At 38.9% G+C, this 21146-nt stretch overlaps 1 protein-coding gene across 2 annotated transcripts in view; it reads right to left on the bottom strand.

Annotated features, from left to right (window-relative positions):
• Positions 1-21146, bottom strand: part of LOC310965968 (cadherin-2-like) — a 145009-nt gene that overhangs the window by 75993 nt on the left and 47870 nt on the right. The window lies entirely within an intron of this gene.

Raw genomic sequence — 21146 nt, 5'->3', positions numbered from 1 at the left:
TGTGTATCCAGAGATGCTAAGTCAAAGGCAACTGGACTCGTTTTAGGTCCTTGAATATGTTCTGCTTCTATCTGAAGACTGCATGGTTGGGAGTCCCAGGTATTTGAAGGAGACCTATTTTGCTTTTCCTTATTTCTATAATTTCATATATATATAATGTTTCAATGTCCATCCCTCTATTCATCTTCAACCTCTTGTCCCTATCCGGGTCGAGGGGGAGCTGGAGCCGATCCCGGCTGACATTGGGCCCGAGGCGGGGTACACACTGGACAGGATGCCAGTCTATCAGAGGGCACATAGAGACAAACAGAGACAGACAACCATTCACACACATTTACACCTACGGGCAATTTAGAGTCATCAATGAACCTAACACCAGCATGTCTTTGGACTGTGGGAGGAAGCCAGAGAACCCAAAGAAAACCCACGCAGACATGGGGAGAATATGCAAACTCCACAGAGAGCTGTGAGGTGACAGTGCTAACCAACACACTACTGTGCCGCCCTGTTTCAATATCATATGGTCATATTAAATGTGGACAAAGCTCCAAATAATAAGGTAAACATATATAAAAGTAATCTGTGAGCAGAAACCTCAGATTTATTTCCACTGCTCTTGGCTCAGGGTGACGTCAATCTGTGTCGAGTTTCTTTATCTGGTCATCTGCTCCAGATGCATTACTGCAGTGTTTACATTACATACAGTGCTACATGGAGCTATAGCTAATGCCAGAGAAAGCTGTAATATTACAGTGTTTCCTCTGCATGCAGCCAATAAAAAATGCTGCAGCGGCGATCAAATTCCTGGAGCGGTGCAGCTCCGCTGCTGAATAATCTTGATTAAGACCTTTCAACAAGAGGAGATTGGTTTTGTCTATGTCCCGACAGCACTCAAGCATTAGACTTCACACTTATTCATAGATAACAGGGGTCTTGTGCACTACAGACTCCTAAGCAACAGGGTCACTTCAAAGGTTGCTGTCTGCTCAAAGTTCCTACACACAGTTAGACACACACAGACTAATTTCCTCACAGCCTCTATAGGGCCTGTTGAGCTACAACAACACATTTATTCAGGTTTTGTAGCAAAATGAGGACTCGTTTAGAGCAGTGGTTCTCAAACTTTGTTCAAGACCTACCATCTCAGTAAATCCAGTCCCACCACTAAGAAAAATGTTAAAATAAAGCAGCGTAGGCCGACACTATTCAGCTATGGACAGGAAGGTTTATTCCTCATCAGAAGATTATTTATTATTAACTGACATGTCAGTGTTTTGAAACCAATCATTTTACATCTGTTTTCTACCTTACTTAACAGTTTAGCTCGTATTACGGCTCTAAATACATGACTGAAATATTTGTTCAAACATACCAAGAGGTGTCATAGATTTCCTACCTTCCAGTTTCCTTGCATTCTTAAAATGTGGTTGAGACACTAACCTATCCCAGCTAGGGTCGCAAAGGGGCGGTTCATTTTTGGTATATTGCTTGAAACTTTTCCAGAAAATAAAATATGACAGGAAATACTTTACTTTTTTTAAAATTACATTTCAAGGATCCTAAAAGTTTATGTATTTTCTCAGTATTATATTAATTTTGTCGTTAATGTTTCCTTTTTTTATTTTGGAGATTCCTTCAAGTACCACCAGAGAGAGCTTGAGTACCACCAGTGGTACAAGTACCACAGTTTGAGAACCAGTGGTCTAGATAATTCATCATTTTAACTTCATGTATCAGCTGTTCTTCGTCCATCACAGCACTTTCAATGCAACCAAAACAGGAATCAATTTAATCCGGGCGTCCGTCACTAGTTCAGATGAGTCGCTTGCAGCCAATTAGAAAGATCAAAAACAATGTACCCAAACTAATTTCATCGCTGAAATACTGCTGCAATTATTCAATAAATAAAATACTTCTTGTTGGCATTTGTCCGTTCTGAATTCCAGGTAGAGGTTGTTGAAATAGTGTCGGGAGCTGTTTTAAGTCTTAGGTTCTGCCCCATAAAACAAGTCATTCACCATATTAATGCCATGTGTGCCCCATTTACGGACCACGGACCACCTCTGTACCAACCCAGAAGTGCCTGTACTGTGACGGTTCGGTACAAATACGTTTGACCCCTAATTATAGAGTAATGCTAAACAAATATAGGACTTTACCTACATATCGATATGGACTATTGTAATATTCAACTCAAGGGGCAAAAATCTATAACATAATCATTTTCATGTATTTATTTAATGAAAAGGAGAATAATTATGCAACAATAATCACTTCCTCCAATATCGCGACTCGGATACTATATGGATACTGTAATATCAGTCAAAGTAATCTTAATTATTGACGATGATTGCATGAAGCATCAATGATTTTATCCGAATCGTTCAGTCCTACTGAGTGTTCACGACATCCTCATTTTTTAGGAACATGACGTGAAGGAGTCTGTACGTGTGAATATTGTGGGTGAATATAAAACCAAGCCCCCAAAATGTCCAAAAATACAAAATATGTCAGACTGAGTTTTTGGGAAAAAAAGGTACATGAAGTTCAAGCCATTTAGGATATTTTCTTCGGCCACTTCCAAAACCTACTGTGTTTGAATAATTTACCAGTTATGAAACACAGAAAATGGAATATACTGTATGTGAAGCTGTCAAACAGCTTAAAGGGAAATGTAAGGGATAAAAAGGCTTTTAGGAGGTTAAAGGAGAAAAAATGGATACTGGAGTAACAGAGGGAAGAAAAAGTGATGTAAACCTGACTAGCTTTCAGATGAGCATTAGAGGAAAGATCGATGGACCTGGCCAGAGAGACTTTAGCCCGCCTGTAAATCCCAAAGCTGAAGACAGGATTTGCAGAAGTTTAACCAGAAACGGGAGCAGCTTTCAGCAGGAACAGCAGGGTTTTCTCCCCCTGCAATCTTCTCCTCTTTATTTCTTTGCCAAGTACTGCCTACCTTCAGAGAGGAAATAGCTGTTGTGATGCCTGGGGGGAGGTGCGCAGCTCTTTGACTGCATTTCTCTGGAAATCATCGCAAGTTTGTCGGTGGTGTGATTTGAGCAGACACGGCACACTCATGCAGAACAAAGCTGTCGACGGCAAATGTCAGCTCATCACAGTCGGCACATTAACAACAAGTCAGTACATCCAGAATGGCTGATTCCTCCTCAGAGGGGGAGGCTGCCGCTTGGTTTCTGTCCAGATGCAGTATTAAACCAGAAAAGGATGAAACGATAAGATTTCGACAACAATACAAAATGTTTAAAGCTTGCTTCACGCACAAACAACAAAAACACGCTTCCATCTCCTGTCTGTCCAACACGTCCTCTAACATTCTGCATTACAGTATGTAGGATTCATTCATTACTTTTTGAATTAATAAAGTAATCTGTAATTAAAAATGTTCTTCATAAGTTAATTGCTTGCTTTGTCCGTCCAAAACCCCAATACATTCAATTCACAGTAATACATAATAGACTTAATCAGCAAATGGTTGCTTGGTAAATTAACAATGGATGGATTATCAAAACTGTTGTTAAATTGTCAGTCAACTGACTCATGCATGCCCCAAGCACCAGGGTTAGGGTTCACCAGCATTATCAAATCTAAATCCTTCCAAATCTCTTATCAAATTAGGTTCAGCTTTCAACATTTGAAAGTAACTAAAGCTATGAATTATTTTTATGCAAGATATTGTTTTGGCTGAGAAGGAGGAGATAATGTGATTTAGCGGTGGGAATCTTAGGGTGTCTCACGATTCAATTCATCATCTATTCTTGATGCAAAATTGATTTTTGAATTAGTAGACGCTTCAGTATCTACTCCAGTCCTAATTATGGCATGAAAACATTAAATTATACTTTATTTTTTTTAAAAGGTATCAACTGATTGCTATAATGTAAACACACAGGTAAATCTATGACCAAATGTAATTTAGTCATGCATAACTTCCACAAATTTTTAGTATATCTCAATTCTCAGTGACTTAAAAAAAAGTGCTATTGACAAGAGACAGAATAATACATGTCCGCTAATGCCTGCTTTATTTCTCAGAATCTTGGCCATTTCCAAAATAAAATTGTACAAAATGAAAACTACAAAACTGGTATTTTTTCCAGTTTTTTATACAATATAATGTTTTATTGTACATTATATTTTGAAAGATGTTTTATCCTGAAATTCCATAGTAAAATGTTCTGTGAATATTACGTTATCAACCATATTTACATATTTATTTGGCATTTGGTTCTGGTTTTGTAAGAGTTTATTCTGACAAAAATGATCAGTTGTATTTCACGTAATGTGTTCATGTAAAGTTATTACTTTATCTCCTCTGCATGTCAGAGTTTTATACTACAGAGTGAGACAGAATGACAGTAAAGTGTTTACCTTCATGTCAGAGTTTTATACTGCAGAGTGAGACAGAATGACAGTAAAGTGTTTACCTTCATGTCAGAGTTTTATAATGCAGAGTGAGACAGAATGACATTAAAGTGTTTAACTTCATGTCAGAGTTTTATACTGCAGAGTGAGACAGAATGAAAGCAAAGTGTTTACCTTCATGTCAGAGTTTTACACTGCAGAGTGAGACAGAATGACAGAAAAGTGTTTTCCTTCATGTCAGAGTTTTATACTGCAGAGTGAGACAGAATGACAGTAAAGTGTTTACCTTCATGTCAGAGTTTTATACTGCAGAGTGAGACAGAATGACAGTAAAGTGTTTACCTTCATGTCAGAGTTTTATACTGCAGAGTGAGACAGAATGACAGTAAAGTGTTTACCTTCATGTCAGAGTTTTATACTGCAGAGTGAGATAGAATGACAGTAAAGTGTTTACCTTCATGTCAGAGTTTTATTCTGCAGAGTGAGACAGAATGACAGAAAAGTGTTTACCTTCATGTCAGAGTTTTATACTGCAGAGTGAGACAGAATGACAGTAAAGTGTTTACCTTCATGTCAGAGTTTTATACCGCAGAGTGAGACAGAATGACAGTAAAGTGTTTACCTTCATGTCAGAGTTTTATACCTCAGAGTGAGACAGAATGACAGTAAAGTGTTTACCTTCATGTCAGAGTTGTATACTGCAGAGTGAGACAGAATAACAGTAAAGTGTTTACCTTCATGTCAGAGTCTTATACTGCAGAGTTAGACAGAATAATAGTAAAGTGTTTACCTTAATGTTAGAGTTTTATACTGCAGAGTTAAACAGAATGACAGTAAAGTGTTTACCTTCATGTCAGCTCCACTGAGCAGTTCCAATGCATTTACCATAAATGTCAGACTAGGGGCACACTACAATTATAAGGTCGGCTGGTTTGACTACAGAGCAGTGAATGACGGTTCTCCGGACTGCAGTGTGCGTTCATAGTGTTGCTTAGGTACTTGACTTTCATTTTCCAAACCTTCCTATTGAATGTGTCATGTCTAGCTTCTCCTTTCCTGAAGGTTTTTTAAATCCAAAAGGCTCCAAAAGACTTGCCTTCACTGCCTGGCAGTGACTGTCTAGCCGGTAGGTTACTGTTCCAGTTTCTTCGGAAGCCGCGAAGTGCTCACAGAGAGATGGAAAAAGAGTTTTTAAAAATCGATTTTTTCAAGTTATGAATCGATTATGAATCTTAGAAGATAGGAATCACGATTTTTACATGAGTCTATTTCTACTACTGTAAATTGAATTCATTATCAGAAGCTGTACACTTGTCGACAACATGTTGACATATTGAAATGACAGTTGTAGGGGAGTAACTTGCCAACCAGGGACCTCTAAAACATACAACATAACCTGCTAATATCCATATACTGTATGACACTAAAGGACTGGAAATTCTCAAAAGTACATGTTTTGGTTGTTTTTCACATTCTGGATGCAAATTTATTCACTCTCCTCCACTGATAGAAACACCATATTCACTATTTATTTTTAGTGTTGTTGTAAAGGATGATTTGAAAAGTGGTTGACAGCTGGATAGTAATAGCACTCGTGTTTTCCTGAACTGTGTGTGTGTGTGTGTGTGTGTGTATGTGCGTGTATGTGCGTGTGTGTGTGTGTGTGTGTGTGTGTGTGTGTGTGTGTGTGTGTGTGTGTGTGTGTGTGTGTGTGTGTGTGTGTGTGTGAGTTAGATAACTAGACACTGATTTTCTTGGCTATAACTGCATATGTTTTGAAATTTTTAAAGCATCGGACTGCAGAGTGAATTAGATTCTGTTTCATTACAACAATATATGTAATGACACGAGTCCTCCCACCACATGTGATGTGTGCTCCTACAAAGCTCATGAAATAAAAGCAGAATTATTAAGTCACTCTTTCATTTGCAGAAAATTATTAAATAAAAAATAAATATTAAGCTGTTCGAAGTTGGTCTAGATTACTTCTCATATTAAGATTGTCTTTTTACACACACATACATACACACATACACACACACACACACACACACACACTCCCATGGTAGCAAGCTACAAATGGAACAGTGTCAGTGTCATGCCCAGAGGCTCCCGTTCCCACTGCAGGTCTTGATGCACAAATCTGATTTTTTTGTTTGTCCGTTCACATTTCGTCTCACAGATTCCTGTGTGAACAGCACCTGCATGCACAGTTGATCATTGATGACATCCCACCAGAACGGTGTTTATGGTTACGAACATGGCAACGGCAACCGGTATTATAGGACTTTATGGCTTAATGCTAAAAACTGTGTGTGGTGGCAGCTGGCAAATTTGTGAGCAGGTGATCCCTTCAAGTCTAGCTTGCACCGAAGTGTCACCCCAAATACTAATGAGGTCTAAAACCTCACTCTCCCTCCACTGGCCGCCTGCTTCACTGCTGTCGTTTCAAATCTGTTCCTGGCTCCTGCCTGTGGCACACTTTTTTTCAATCAACTTTATTTGTCATTTATTTACAAAACGGTCAGAATGATGTCAAAGTCACATTAAATGGGACCTGGCTGTTCAGATTCTGATAGGAAAATGTCAGATTCAAAGTGACTTGTGCTGTTCACACTGTCAAATGAGAATATGGGTCACATATGAGCATAAAAATCTGAAATAGGTCACTTGGAGCTGCAGTGTGAATGGAGCATTAGACATTTGACCACCTTGTAGTGTTCCCCAGTGTTATTGTTGATGCCGCTGTCACAGACACAACCAGATAGGGATCTCTTTCTGTTTTCCTCAGAGCTTAAGTTCCCAACAACACATGACACATTTCATCTGTTTACAACAACGAAGACGCTGACAACACATTTTCTGCTGTGGATTTTCACATGAACACGTCGATGGAGCTAGTCAGGCTGGCTCTCCAGTCACTGGATTAATTTAAATTAAATTAAATTCTATTTATAGTGTCAAATCATAACAAAAGTTATCTCAGGACACTTTACAGAGTAGGTAAAGACCACACTCTATGACTTATTTATGGATCCATCAGTTACTTCATATCACTAGCAACATGGCTACTGCTAGCTGCCTTTGTACTGTCCGAAGTAAGACACGCCTGTAAGAACCCCAATTTGAACCAGAAATGCACTCTGGTAAGCAGTGATGGTGTAACTCTGGACTTACATGTCTAGGGCTTTTATTGTGAAAGGTAAGAAGGAAGTAGTGAAGCTGTAATGCTGCTTTCACATTTCTATAGCCATTACATTGTGCAATCAACATTTACTTCATAATGCCAAGTCAGAACAGGGGAGTTATCTGTTAGCACTTTAAGCCAAATGGAGTTTGATCCTCACTCTGCACACATCATTTAGATCACATGGAACTGAGCAATGATCTATGAGATGGAAAACCGCCTCTTTACCATATCACATTGTGTCTGTTTTTTCTGTCCTCTTGTAAAATATTGAAGAGTTTCCAGCCTGCAGGCCTCCTGTGATGATAAATCAGATCAAACTAGCTGAAAAGGCAAAATCATTTTCTGCTTGAGCTGTTTACCATATGTACGCCATGACAGGGTGGGAGTCACTTTGTTTTAAGGCATTACAAGTAAAAAAAGAAAAGTTGCAGTGTTCTGCAGTCAGAAGCTCTCAAACTGTATTGTATTCATCAGACTGTGTTTAAAAAATGTTTGAGAAACTTTGTTTGTTGAGCTGTGAATAAGAACAGGAAGTGGCAGTCTCATGATTATGTATTGCCAATTTCAATGAAATCACAATGTTTGTTTGCAATAATGTCCAGCTGGGGAAACAGTTACGATGGAAAATAATAGAATTAAACAAGTTTGCAGATTTCACTTATATTCACAATGCACATGACATTGATTCAGTCAACACAATGGCGCCGTCTTAATTGATAATAACAAGCATATTCTAACTCAAATTTCTCTGAAAATCTGATGTGAACATCATTTAAAGATTTCACTTTTACACAACACTATTTGTTTGCATGCATAGCATTTTTTTCTCAATAATTTAACTCAAAACTGGTCATTTTGTTCTAAAGTTGATGAGAAGGAATGAGAAATGAGAATGAGAAAATGCTCAGTTCTGAAGTTTTTAATCCACAGGAGTATGGAAAAAATGACTTACCATGTGGTTATTTCATAAAGACTATCGTTATCAAGATATTCAATATATATGGGGATGGAAGGTTTTATATACAGTATATATATATAATGCGCAACATCATTAGCTGATGTTTTTGTTTCCTATGAGGAAGCATAAAAAAAAAATCCACCTTGTTCAGGCAAACAATTATGTTGCTGTATCACCACATAATATTCTTGTAAGGTACCTGTGACAAAAACAACAATTCCACTGAATATATTGACGTGCAAATTAGGCCTAGTCCACATGAACACAGGTACAACTTTTATGGCCCCCAGTTAAAAAATAATTCCTGTCCACACCCCCAGTGTGATAAAAAAAAATTTCTCCATCAACATGAAACTGCAAATAACGCCTCGAACAATGTCATTCCACATTCAACAGAAAGGCAATTTTAGCCAATCACAAGGTTGGAAAAATTCATACAGGAAAAACAACAATGGGGAACCGAGACCGGGCAGATTCCTTCCTGTGGACTGACAGCAAAGTTGAGTTACTTCTCATGAGACACACACAAAATGCTGATTAGTTGCTCAATATCACCAGTATTTTGGCTCAGTCTTCCGTAACAGCAACTCTGTCAGCTGGTCAAGTCTAGAGTGCCCCACAAGTCTCCATGGATACAACTTACCGTCGCACAGTGTGACGTCAAACAATGTCGACAAGAAATTACAGTTTTCCACGGTTTTCCTGTCCTCACATGACTGCTGACACCAGACTTTTCCAAAAAGTTCACCCTGGACTCCGATTACAAAAAACTCTGGTTTCAGGAGCAACAAGTGCGGTTACGTGTGGATGAAGGAACAAACCGAAGAGAGGGAGGAGGGAGACAATGCGTCCGCCTCTGAGTCAGACCCAAAGTCACCACAAGTTAAGTTATGTGCTTTGGAGCCGAACTGTCCCCGCACAGCATAGGGCCTAATTAAAGCCATGTGTGTTGATCTATGAAGAATAAATGTTCACTCAGGTTTAGGAATAATATCAGCCTCAGTGTGTTACTGTATTTCATTGGGTCCTCATTCACTAATAATGGACTCTGGGGGGAACTTGCCTCTATTAACTATTTATATATTTTAGGGCTCGGCGTTAATTACGATTAATTAATTGCAGAAAAAATAACACAACAAAAAAATGACGCAATCAATCACAATTTATTTTTGCACTCAGAACGTTGCTCATTGCATGAGTTCCCGCCCGGCCCGTAGCACTGGCGTACAGGACACAACACGAGAAATATGAAACCGATGAGAGGCAGATGATGAGTTGTTGCTGGGTTCAGTGAGCGACATTTGAGTTCTAAGAAACGGCCGAGTGGAGTCATTGACAAGAGCACGGCTGGGTAAAAAACCACCCCCCACTGGAGCTCCACCCCAACATGGGGGTGGAGAACATGTTGCAGCTAACATTAGCACAGACAACGCTGAACATGCTGCAGCTAACCTTAGCACAGACAATGCTGAACATGCTGCAGCTAACATTAGCACCAGTGTTGGTAACCTTACTTTAAAAAAGTAATTAGTTATAGTTACTCACTCCTTGTTCCAAAAAGTAACTGAGTTCGTAACTGAATCACTCTATAACAAAAGTAACTAGTTACCAGGAAAGTAACTATTTGCGTTATGTTAAAAAAATTGCTGTATGTCAAAGGATTTGGATTTTTCTGAGCAGTTTTCACAAGACAGTTAAAATATATAGGCTGCTGTATTTCAAGTTTTTCCTTCATTAAAAAAGTAAATAGTTAAACAACATAGAGTGCTTTTAAAGATTGAACTACAGCTCCAAGATATTCATCTACCCATCCATACACTCCTTCCAAAACATTCATCTATTCATGTATCCTGCTAACCTATGTAGCCTAAAACAACTGACTGTATCTAAGAAGCAGCAGCATTTCAAACCTCTTGTCAGACAGCCTGTTTCTCTTTGGGGGGTGGAGGTATCAGTGTATTTGTAGATGCGACGCCTGTGTCGCTGTGAGATGAAGAAGAATTCCTTTTATTAAATTCAATTTTTTCACTCTGTTATTATTATACAGGTTACACACACACAGGCCCGAAATACACACATGCACAAACAGGACCTGTATACATGCAATTAATGGAGAGATGTCAGAGCAAGGGGGCTGCCAATAGCTCAGCGCCCCGAGCAGTTGGGGGTTCGGTGCCTTGCTCAACAGCACCTCGGCAGTGCCCAGGACTGGCACCTCTCCAGCCACCAGTCCACACTCCATTCATGGTCCACACAGGGACTCGAACCCGCGACCCTCTTGTTCCCAGCCGAGTCACCTATGGCCTGAGATTCACTACATTAGAGTTGCTTACAACAGATGTGGACAAAGTCTTCACTCCTGGACATAATGTACACTTTACATGCACGTTCCAGCCTTCGACCTCAATGAATTTGAAGTGGTGCATATATCACCACTTAAAAAATGCCAGCTTTTCATCAGATTGCTCCGGACTCGCCATTTCTGCTGCTTCTTCGGTTCAGTTTGTGTGTGTGTGTGTGTGTAGGGCGCGCATGTCCTGGCGTGTGTGTAAAAACACTGGCTATGATTGGCTACCATGAAACATGACTCTGCCTTAGCCAATCGCTTATCTGGTTGTTAACCCAGCCGGTCTCCTCGCTAGCAGTTTGTGTGTGGAGCATGGAGCCAAGGTTTCGGATTACGCAGTTGATTCAATCAATTCATAGTAACGCACTTTATTTAACGTTCAGTAATGGTAACGACACTGTAACTGCTGAAATAGTAATTAGTTAGATTACCCCGTTACTGAAAAAAGAAAGGTGTTAGTAACGCTGTTAACCTTAAATGCCTTACTCGCAACACTGGTTAGCACAGACAAAACTGAACATGCTGCAGCTAACGTTAGGAGCTCCTGGGAGGGACTGTCATTAGTTGATGGATCATTTTTGTTTCTGTATTTTTGAAAACATCAAGAAAAAGCACTCTGTTAAACTGTTTATTTTTTGCCAAGGATATTATTCTAAATATTTTTGCAATGTTAGGTTTCCACTTTTCTTGAATATACTGTACTAAGCACTGTTTTATTTTTTATAATATATTATATATATATTATATTACATCATTTAAAATTGAAAAATGTCGCTTCTGCCAAATATTGATATGCAATTAATCGCGATTCATTGATTACAAAGCTATATATATATATAAATATACATTACTGATGTTGGCCATAGAGAAGAAGCACCTTCCGCTCTCTCTGATGGGCTCTAGCAGCTCTGTGTAAATGCTCATATATTATCCATGGTCATGTTCAAAAACACTCATGCTGCTCCATGATGTTAGAGCTGTCTGCTCGTAATATAGAGGGAAGTGGGGCAGAACTAAGCATGGGGCTTTCAGATGTTGCTGGGCAGCAGTGGGTGGTTCCCAGTCTCTCATATTCAGCCAGCACAGCATAACAGCAGAGATAACTACATGAACAGATCAGGAGCTGTAGCCTGAAGCTGCTGTAATGTCAGAGCAGTCAGATAACAACGTTTGACTTTGTTCTATCTTATTAGCTGAACAAATTGAGCCTCTGTTGCACAGAAACACTGAACTATTTACAGCCATGTTAGTGGATGGCAATGTCGGTCTCTCAGTCATCCCACCACTTTCGCAATTTTAAGCATTTTCTTTGATAAATAGTCAGCCTTAACAATCAATAATCAATTAATCATTCATCTGACTTCAATCAGAATGAAATCGAAGTTGTCTTCATCAGGAGGGAAAAGAGTAACATGTAAACACCAATTTACTTTATTAACAAAATAATGACTACTACATTTGAAACTGCGGAGCGCCTGTCTGCAGAACAGAGTGATGTGTTGTTTTGTGTAGCTAACGTTAGCCCTGTCACGCCATTTACTGCCACTGCTAAAATGCATTCATACTTAGAGCAGGTGTCACTAATTCAGTTCATCACTTCTGTGTTAATTTAGTTAAAAGCACAAGTCATGTTGTCTGACACTGGGCTCTTAACCTGCGTTCACCAGGCAGCTGCTTCTGTTCCAGATGCTAGTTTACTGTTAGCATGAGCCTCAGATAGCTAACAACCACTTCCTGCATTATTGGTTAATACATTTTTAATTGGTAAGATTATTAACAGTGATTAACTGACAACTGATTCATTATTAACACAAATCCTAACTGCTTCTATGATGGCTTTAGTTGCTGTCACAGTTCTCATATATCCAGTGAAATCTCTCAAAATATACTCATTGGCACAATATTTTGTAAAGACATTTGTGGTTTCAATGTTTCCAATTGTCGTGTTCAATACTTTGGTTTATGACTAAATCTCTGGAAAACTGATGACATTCCCATCTAACCTGACTCCTTTAGATTGATTGATTCTCATTGTCTCAGCATATCCATCTGAACTCTGGTTTGGAGAATTTTTGCGAAGGGGCGAAAATACTGATTGCTGATTGGATAAACCATCTGTCTATCACCAAGATACGGGCCAAATCAACCAATCAGATCAACAAAGGGTATGACCTACTAACAGCGTTGGGGCAAAGCTCAGAAAGTAAACAATACTGTCGGTAAAGGACATTTGATTAATAAAAATTATCAGTTTGTGTAACGTGAATTTACGGATCAAAGGAGCAATTTCAGGTGCCCGGTCCATATTCAACAGAAGGATCCAAGAGAAAAAAGCGTTGGTGAGCGGCTAACAGATTTAGGGCTACCGCTGTCTGAAAATGTGTCTAGATAAGGTCGGATTTGCATGTGTTGCGTCAAACTCGCCTAAAATCAACGCAGATTGGACATTCGCATGGCAAACTTCTCCATATTTTCTCTGTTGCACGTTACCAGACTGAACTGTGAGTAAAATACAATGGAACCAAACCAGGATGGTCTCAAAGGGCTTATTCCAATTGGCCTTAGTACGTTAGTACGTTGTGCTTTTTTTTTGTTTTTATAAATTAGCATGTTAGCATGCTGACATGCATCGGCATTAGCATTGTCATCGTCTATAAATTAGCATGCTAATGCAAGAATTTAGCCCAGATATTAAATAACAAAATACATATGTGATTTTTCAATATTTAATTCATTAAACTTGAAAAAGGATAATGAGATGGTAGCATTACTGTAGACTTGTTAAACTGTGTCCTAACTCCACACTACATAGCCTACTCCATTTATAAAGTGTGTAGGCCACTATACATAGCCTATGAATCATATGTAAGTATAGAAACAAATAATATCTCAGGATATCAGGAAATGAAACCATACGTGTGATGTTGGATGTCAGTCAGTCTGTAGCCAAAAAAAGCTTAACTTTCATGTCTAAAAATCATTAATAATAATTCCACCATTTGGCCACTTTGTCAAATTGGCACTTGCACCTCCTGGGGTGCTCCTGGAGGAGGTGTGAGCACCTCCTGCACTCCCTTTGCATTGTATTGTGGGATAAAAGGGTATAAGTAGAGTATTCTCATAAAGTCAAAATTATTTAATCTCCAGAGGATGTTTTATGTCTTAAATGTTATTAGATTTGTAAATGCTATGCATCATAAAAATAGCCTGGTTCTCACTGCAGTTGAGGGAAACGAAGGAGAATTTACAGTATCTGCCATCATATAAACGGGTTACAATATATCTGTGATAACACAATTACATCCAATAAACTGGCATGCAAATGTATTGGTCTGGTTTTAGTGTTGTATTTTCAGAAAGGTCAGTGGTTAATGGTTAAACATTTCTAAAGCCAAAATCAAAATTTTAATGGTTCAAAAGTGTGCAAGTTAACATCTTGAGATACAGTACTGGGGCTGTGGGATATAAAATAAATGAATATAATCAAATAATGGAGTGTAGATTGATTGAGCTACTCAGCAATGGGCAAGGTGTATTTCCCAAGAACCCCAAACCTAAATGTGCCACACAAGTGCAGCTTGATCAATGCATTACTGGGACCTGATCAATATCCTCACTGGAAAAAAGGCTCATAACATTAGTTCTCCTCTGAAAGGTCAGGCAGAAACACACACACACACACACACACACACACACACACACACACACACACAAACACACACACACACACACTACATGTCTTACATCATAATAGGGAAGCTGTGGATAGAGAACAGGACGGAGCATTATGACTGATATGATTGTTAAAGATGTGTCTGGACTGAGGCTTTTTCAAGTATTCTTAAACTATCACCTATCGTGAATCATAAGTGATAAGAGCAGTATTTTTCTCAGAATGTTTGCTGTGTAAAAATAAAGGCCTTGAAAAATCCCATTTACGTCAGAATGGGCAAAGGAAAGTCTCTACTGGCAGCCGGACTAATGAAACAGTTTGAAGGGTTGGCAGGGCCACAGGGCAGGTGAGGACACACATTTGACACAACATACTGGACTAATTTCACTGGTCAGGCATTAGACACATCTGGCCAAAAACCATCCTGACGAACAAGTCACTCAAGTAATAAATCCACAAATTGGATTTAGTATTTACAACTGGGATTGATGTGTGTTTGATCTCTGTTTAAAGTAATGCCATGTGGTTTTATGCCTCCACCAATCAGTCAAGATGCAGTTTACATCCAAACTATCCAGACTTTTTGAATATATATGTAATGAAGACTTTGAAGGATTAGACATTTGTACAAAATGTTGTCATAATTAATGTAGGAATTTTTGAGTTATGGACAACTCATTTTGTGAGGTCACGGTGTCCTTGACCTTTGACCTCATCCAAGTGGACATTTGTGCCACTTTTTAAGAAATTCCCTTCAGGGGTTCCTGCTTACAATGTCACACGTTCACAAGAATGGGAGGGATGAATGGACTGACAGACGGATGCACCAAAAACTGGAAGGCTTGACCGTTCCCCAAAAGTGAAGTCAAATTATCTGGATCACCTCCTTGTGGCTGGTTACAGATAGGTCATAAATCCTGCCCCTTCCTGTTAGCAGAGGGGACATGGGCCAAACTAACTCTGTAAACAAATTAGTAATCTGGACCGATTTTTGCTATTTTTAAATAATCGGCATTGGCCAATACATCAGCAGGTTCAAGTGAAATTCCAACGTTAAATCCTCCCAGGGTCTTTTTCTGCAAATACACTCATCAAATAACCATTGAGACAATTTATTTCTTGTAACAACTATTAATGGAGGAATCCGAGAGGGTCACTAACAGACTCTAACAACCGAATGCAGCTAACACTGATTAGCTATGCGCAGTACAGTGAATGCATTAAAACAGCTTCTTTTAACCACTAATACTGCTCAAAGTAACAGCAATCCTCTGCAGCAGCATGAGAAGAGTCCCTACACAGAAAACAAAGCACCAACGATGTAGTTAGTGAACCTGGAGTTTATTAAAAGAGTGTTTTAAAGATTTACCTACTGGCCCCTGTACCAGCTCCTCTCATAGAAAAGTCCATTCAAGTGGAATACCAAAGTTAATCCCAAAGGAAGGAGCCCATTGCTGCTTTGTTTCCTGCATGAGGGCTCTTCTCATGCTGCTGCAGAGGTTTGCTGTTACTTTGAGCAGTGTTAGTGGCTAAAAAAGACATTTTATGCTTTCACCGTACTGCCCCGAGCTAATCAGTGTTAGCCGCATTCAGCTGTTACCGACTTTTTTTTTGTGGCGGTTTTTCAAGCCTTTTTTATATAGGACAGATATGAAATGGGGTACCCTGGGACGATCCCGCAATGCCCAACCCTATTGGCTGGTACAATGGAAACAGAACGTGACAGAAAGTCATTGTCAAACCCATCAAAAACTTTTTAAAATAATAATTCATACTAAATGTATTTTTTTTATGGAAAAGCAATACTTTCATTCACTACTGCGTATATTATTTTTTTTATATATATAGCTTTTTATAAAGACTCTACATATTCAATCTTTAGGTCTGTACCAATATGGACCAACCAACAAACATTCGCAACCCTAGAGTCTCACTAAAAAGTAAAAATGATTTAGGATACAGATTGTGATGCTGGACCGTCAAAGAGTGACAGACATCACCTACGGCCGTGAGAGAAACGCAAACTGGATCTGATGTGATTAAACTGACATAGACTTTGACCTGAGGGGATTCATCGTGACAACACTGTGACTGATCAATCCAGATAAATCCAGCTGCAAATCAATGAGTGATCTTTGTGAGGTGATCACTTTATATCAATCTGTATTCTGAGCTCAATATTAAGGCATGGGAGGCAAAACAGGACAGAGTCAAAGCTTCAATCTTGTGACATGGTGTGGAGGCCTGGCATCAGCACAGCAGTGATAGGCTTAACACACACACACACATTAAATAAATGAACACACACATGGTGCACATGTGAGCATACATACACACAAACAGTTGAGCAAAGATTAAGAGGCAACGAAGATAAGTAAACAGGAATAAAGCCGCACTCGTAAAAAAACAAAAAAACAATTTTCTGTCTAAATACTTACAAACACTGCTGAACTTTGAGACATTCTTAATGCGTGTGTGTGTGTGTGTGTGTGTGTGTGTGTGTGTGTGTGTGTGTGTGTGTGTGTGTGTGTGTGTGTGTGTGTGTGTGTGTGTGTGTGTGTGTGTGTGTGTGTGTGTGTGTGTGTGTGTGTGTGTGTGTGTGTGTGTGTGTGTGTGTGTGTGTGTTTATGTGTCACATAGTGACAGCTGGCTGTTGCTAGATAAATTCTGTCTAGGAGCAAAGCCAGAGGCCAACTTCCTTCTTCTCTCTGTCAACCCAGCCCGAGCAGACAGAGAACAGAAAGAGGATAATATTTCATGAGTTTAAATTAAATTAAGAAAGCTCCTGCCAGGTCCAGCAGGGCCAGATGAGACAAACAAAGTTGTTGTTTTAAGGCGCAATTCCGTTGTAAAATCATCCACATCACACACATAAAATCATCCCAGGGTCTTTTTCGGCAAATAAGCCATCGAGACAGTTTTTTTTCGTGTATGAACGATAAATGGAGAAATCCGGGAGAGTCACTAACAGCCGGATGTGGCTAACACTGATTAGCTCGGGGCAGCATGGTGAAGGCCTTAAAACGTCTTTTTTAACCACTAATACTGCTCAAAATATCAGCAAACCTCTGCAGCAGCATGAGAAGAGTCCCTACACAGAAAAATAAGTACCAAAGGGCTCCTTCCTTTGGGATTGACTTTGGTAATCCACTTGAATGGACTTTACTATGAGAGGAGCTGGTACAGGGGCCAGTAGGTCTTTCTAAACATATGGTTTAGGAACACAACAGCGATGGTGGCTCCCATAGGCGGGTACGATTGGATCAAGTTGAGAGAACAGGCCCTGACCGAGAGGCTTCGGATGTTTTTTATACAGTCTATGATATGTATTTGTGTATCTCTGTGTGTATATCTATGGGGTGGGAGGTTTGGTTTTCATGGTGTTTCTTTGTTGTTCAAGTTTTGTTTTGTTTTTATTCTCTGTGAGGAACTTTGTGCTACCCAAAATTATGAAAAGTCCCAAATAAAAACAGTTGATTCCACTGACCATATCAAATCTGAAATCCATCACATTTGGATGCGTTTACCTTGAATGGCCTCCATCTATTTGCCTTTACCGTCACTTCTGATCTGATTCTGAGCTAATGCTCATGAGGAAGACAGAAACAGGTCATTATGAAAATCTCATATGACACAGCAGCACTACTGAGATTACACTTACAAGAAATACACTCATCATTTGCATTCACAGCCACGAGGACTTATATCAGTGTAATCCAGTGCAGCAACAGGCCTGGGACTGAGTTAGTCTAGAAGAGCACAAAGACTGGAAGCAAGGCAAAGCTGCTGGAAGAGCCTTACCTAGGCAAAAACTGCAAAGCTGTCTTCTGTCAAATTCTTAGCTGGCAAGTTCCCAATGAATCTATGAGCGTACATATACATACTGTATACACAGTATGTATACGTGACTGCTCCTAAAGCCAAGACACATTTATATTTCTCCATATTAAATAAGTTACAACAGCTGCCAGGCCTGTCTGAGCTATGGCTCTATTTATATCACAAGCTAGTCTTTTATGGAGGCCGGAACCTGCCAAAATCTAAAATAAAAACATAAGTAAATATATTATTGTATTAATCCATTCAAATGCCATTCAATGCACCAAAATTATATAAAAAATAAATGTGGTATTTATTAATTGATGAAATGTTGCATAAATTGATATTTCTGTTTTAATTAGCTTCTCTATTGATTGATGTTATTTGATGATTGATGTATCTGTATTAATTCCCCTTACTTTATTTTTACAATTATATTCATCATTATATCTTTTTTTTTTTTTTTTAAGTATGTATTATTTTTAAATGTATTTATTTACTATTATTATTATTATTATTATTATTATTTATTTTCTACTATTATTGTTTTCTTGATACATCTCATCTTCATTATGCTAATGAGGGGGCTGTCATTCAGAGTGTGTCATGGGTCAGACAGAAATCAATTCATTATAGCTGCAGTACGTAAAAGCGAAAAAAAACAACATATTTGAATCAGAGTGAGATCTCTTCCTGCAGCTCTCTCTCCTGATCCATTAGGAACGCTCTCTGTCTCTCTGAAATGACCTGTGATTGGCCAAAGTCTTCTGTTATGGGTTAGATTCTCCAAGGGGAGGCGCAGAAGTCTAGTTTATGCTCACAACATTTGAATTTCAACATGATGAAAGACGATTGTGCTTTTTTCCCCATAACACCCAAAATAAACTGCCTACCGCAGGTTTAATTAATACAAAAAATGAATAAATACATTTAAAAATATAGTTTAAATAACTTAAAAGTAAATGCTAAAATAAATAAATAAAAATCACAAGAAAGTAATTACATAGGGAATTTAATATTTAGGTAAATAAGTAAAAGAAGATAATTAAAAATGAATATAAATGAATGTCATATTATCAATTAATGAATGCCAATATTTAATTTGAATATTATATTGACACTTTTAATGGCATATTCATTTATTTATAGAGTCATTTATTTCTGTATTACATTTTGAGTTTGGCAGGTTCAGTCCTCCATAGTCTTTAGTCTCGTTTAAAGAATAAATATTAAATATTCACTTCCAGTTGACAAATGTGAGGATTTGTTGTTTTTCTCTGTTCCATCATCCCACACTAACTGAATATCTTTGTTGGTAAAAAGGCATTTGAAGACATCACCTTGGGCTCTGTGAGAACGTGATGGACATTTTTCACAACTCTCTGCTTGTTTAGATATATTGAGTAATTCTAAAATATAATTAACAGATTGACTGATAATGAAAACAAATGTTAGCCATAATGCTAACTGCTCCAAAAAGTGTTACTATGTATACGACGTGTTTAATAAAACATAGGAAATTTGACGCCATTTGATACATTTGATACAGCTGCTGCCCCCACGACCCGACCCTGGATAAGCGGTTGAAGATGAGATGAGAGGACATTTGATGGAGCAGTCTTTGTGTTATCTATGAGCTGACACCTGTCATTATCTAGTTGAACTTTAGAACATTGAACCGGGAGCTTTAGAACAAGATAAAAGGTTTTTAAAATTTGTTTAAGCCTTATTTGTCTTTTCTGAACTCTGATATTGGAACACCACCATGGACGGTTGCTATATTTCATGCATTCCAGTGACCTAAAAGATGAACTATGTGGTGTTCCTCCATCCTGAACTTAAAACCTCTCTGTAAAAAACCCTACTCCATCAATGGTGGAATGTACATGTACATTCAGCTCTGGTTTCCCCTGGCAACTGCCCCAGTATCTCCTAGCAACTGCCCCTGCTCAGAAAGCCAGTGTCCTCAGTGAGCACCCGTCCTGAGAGAGATAACACTGGGAAGCATGCAAAATCAATCAGCCGCGGCCCTGAAAGGCAAATCTGTTGCGTATAAACACACACAGGCAGAGTGAATGCTAAACTGGTAGTCAGACAAAAAGAGTCAAAGCTCTGCAGTCCTATATCTGCATTTCACACTCTGTCAGGGTTTTAACATGTGAACAGAGCCCAGGGCTGATAGATGAATCACGGAGGCTGCAGCTCGACCACTAACATCACCTGCTGTTCACAGGTCCATCCATTTACTACCCCACCGAGCCTACCTATTATTAATGCACTTGGATATGTGTTAGAGGAAAAAACACACTACACACACGGCTGCAGTCCAGCGCACACACACACACACACACACACACACACACACACACACACACACACACACACACGCACACAATATGTTTGATTTGCTTCTGTTTCAAGGAACCGACTGGCTGCAGGCTTTTTCCTTTTCTGGCACAGCGGAATGTGTCATATTACCTTAAATAGTGTGAAATGCATATGTCAATGAAATGTTTATTCAAGTTGTCCAAATTCAGAGAAATGTGTGACTGGTGATAAATTCTTTCTACGAATGTTAGCTTTGAACCCATGAAATGTCTCTATCACAGCTGGTTCCTGTTTGAGGGCCATGGTTCTGTTTTTGGTGAAGAACCCCCTCCTCTACATTAGTGCTGGCTAGGGCTATGACAACAAAAGAAAAGAAAACTAACAATAATTAATATATCTACAGATAACTTTCTATTGAAATATAATTGACAGCAGGGAAGGGGAGGGC

This window comes from Echiichthys vipera, assembly GCF_963691815.1.
Source record: "Echiichthys vipera genome assembly, chromosome: 3".
Lineage (NCBI taxonomy): Eukaryota > Metazoa > Chordata > Actinopteri > Perciformes > Trachinidae > Echiichthys > Echiichthys vipera.
This window is presented reverse-complemented; position numbering and strand designations above follow the sequence as displayed.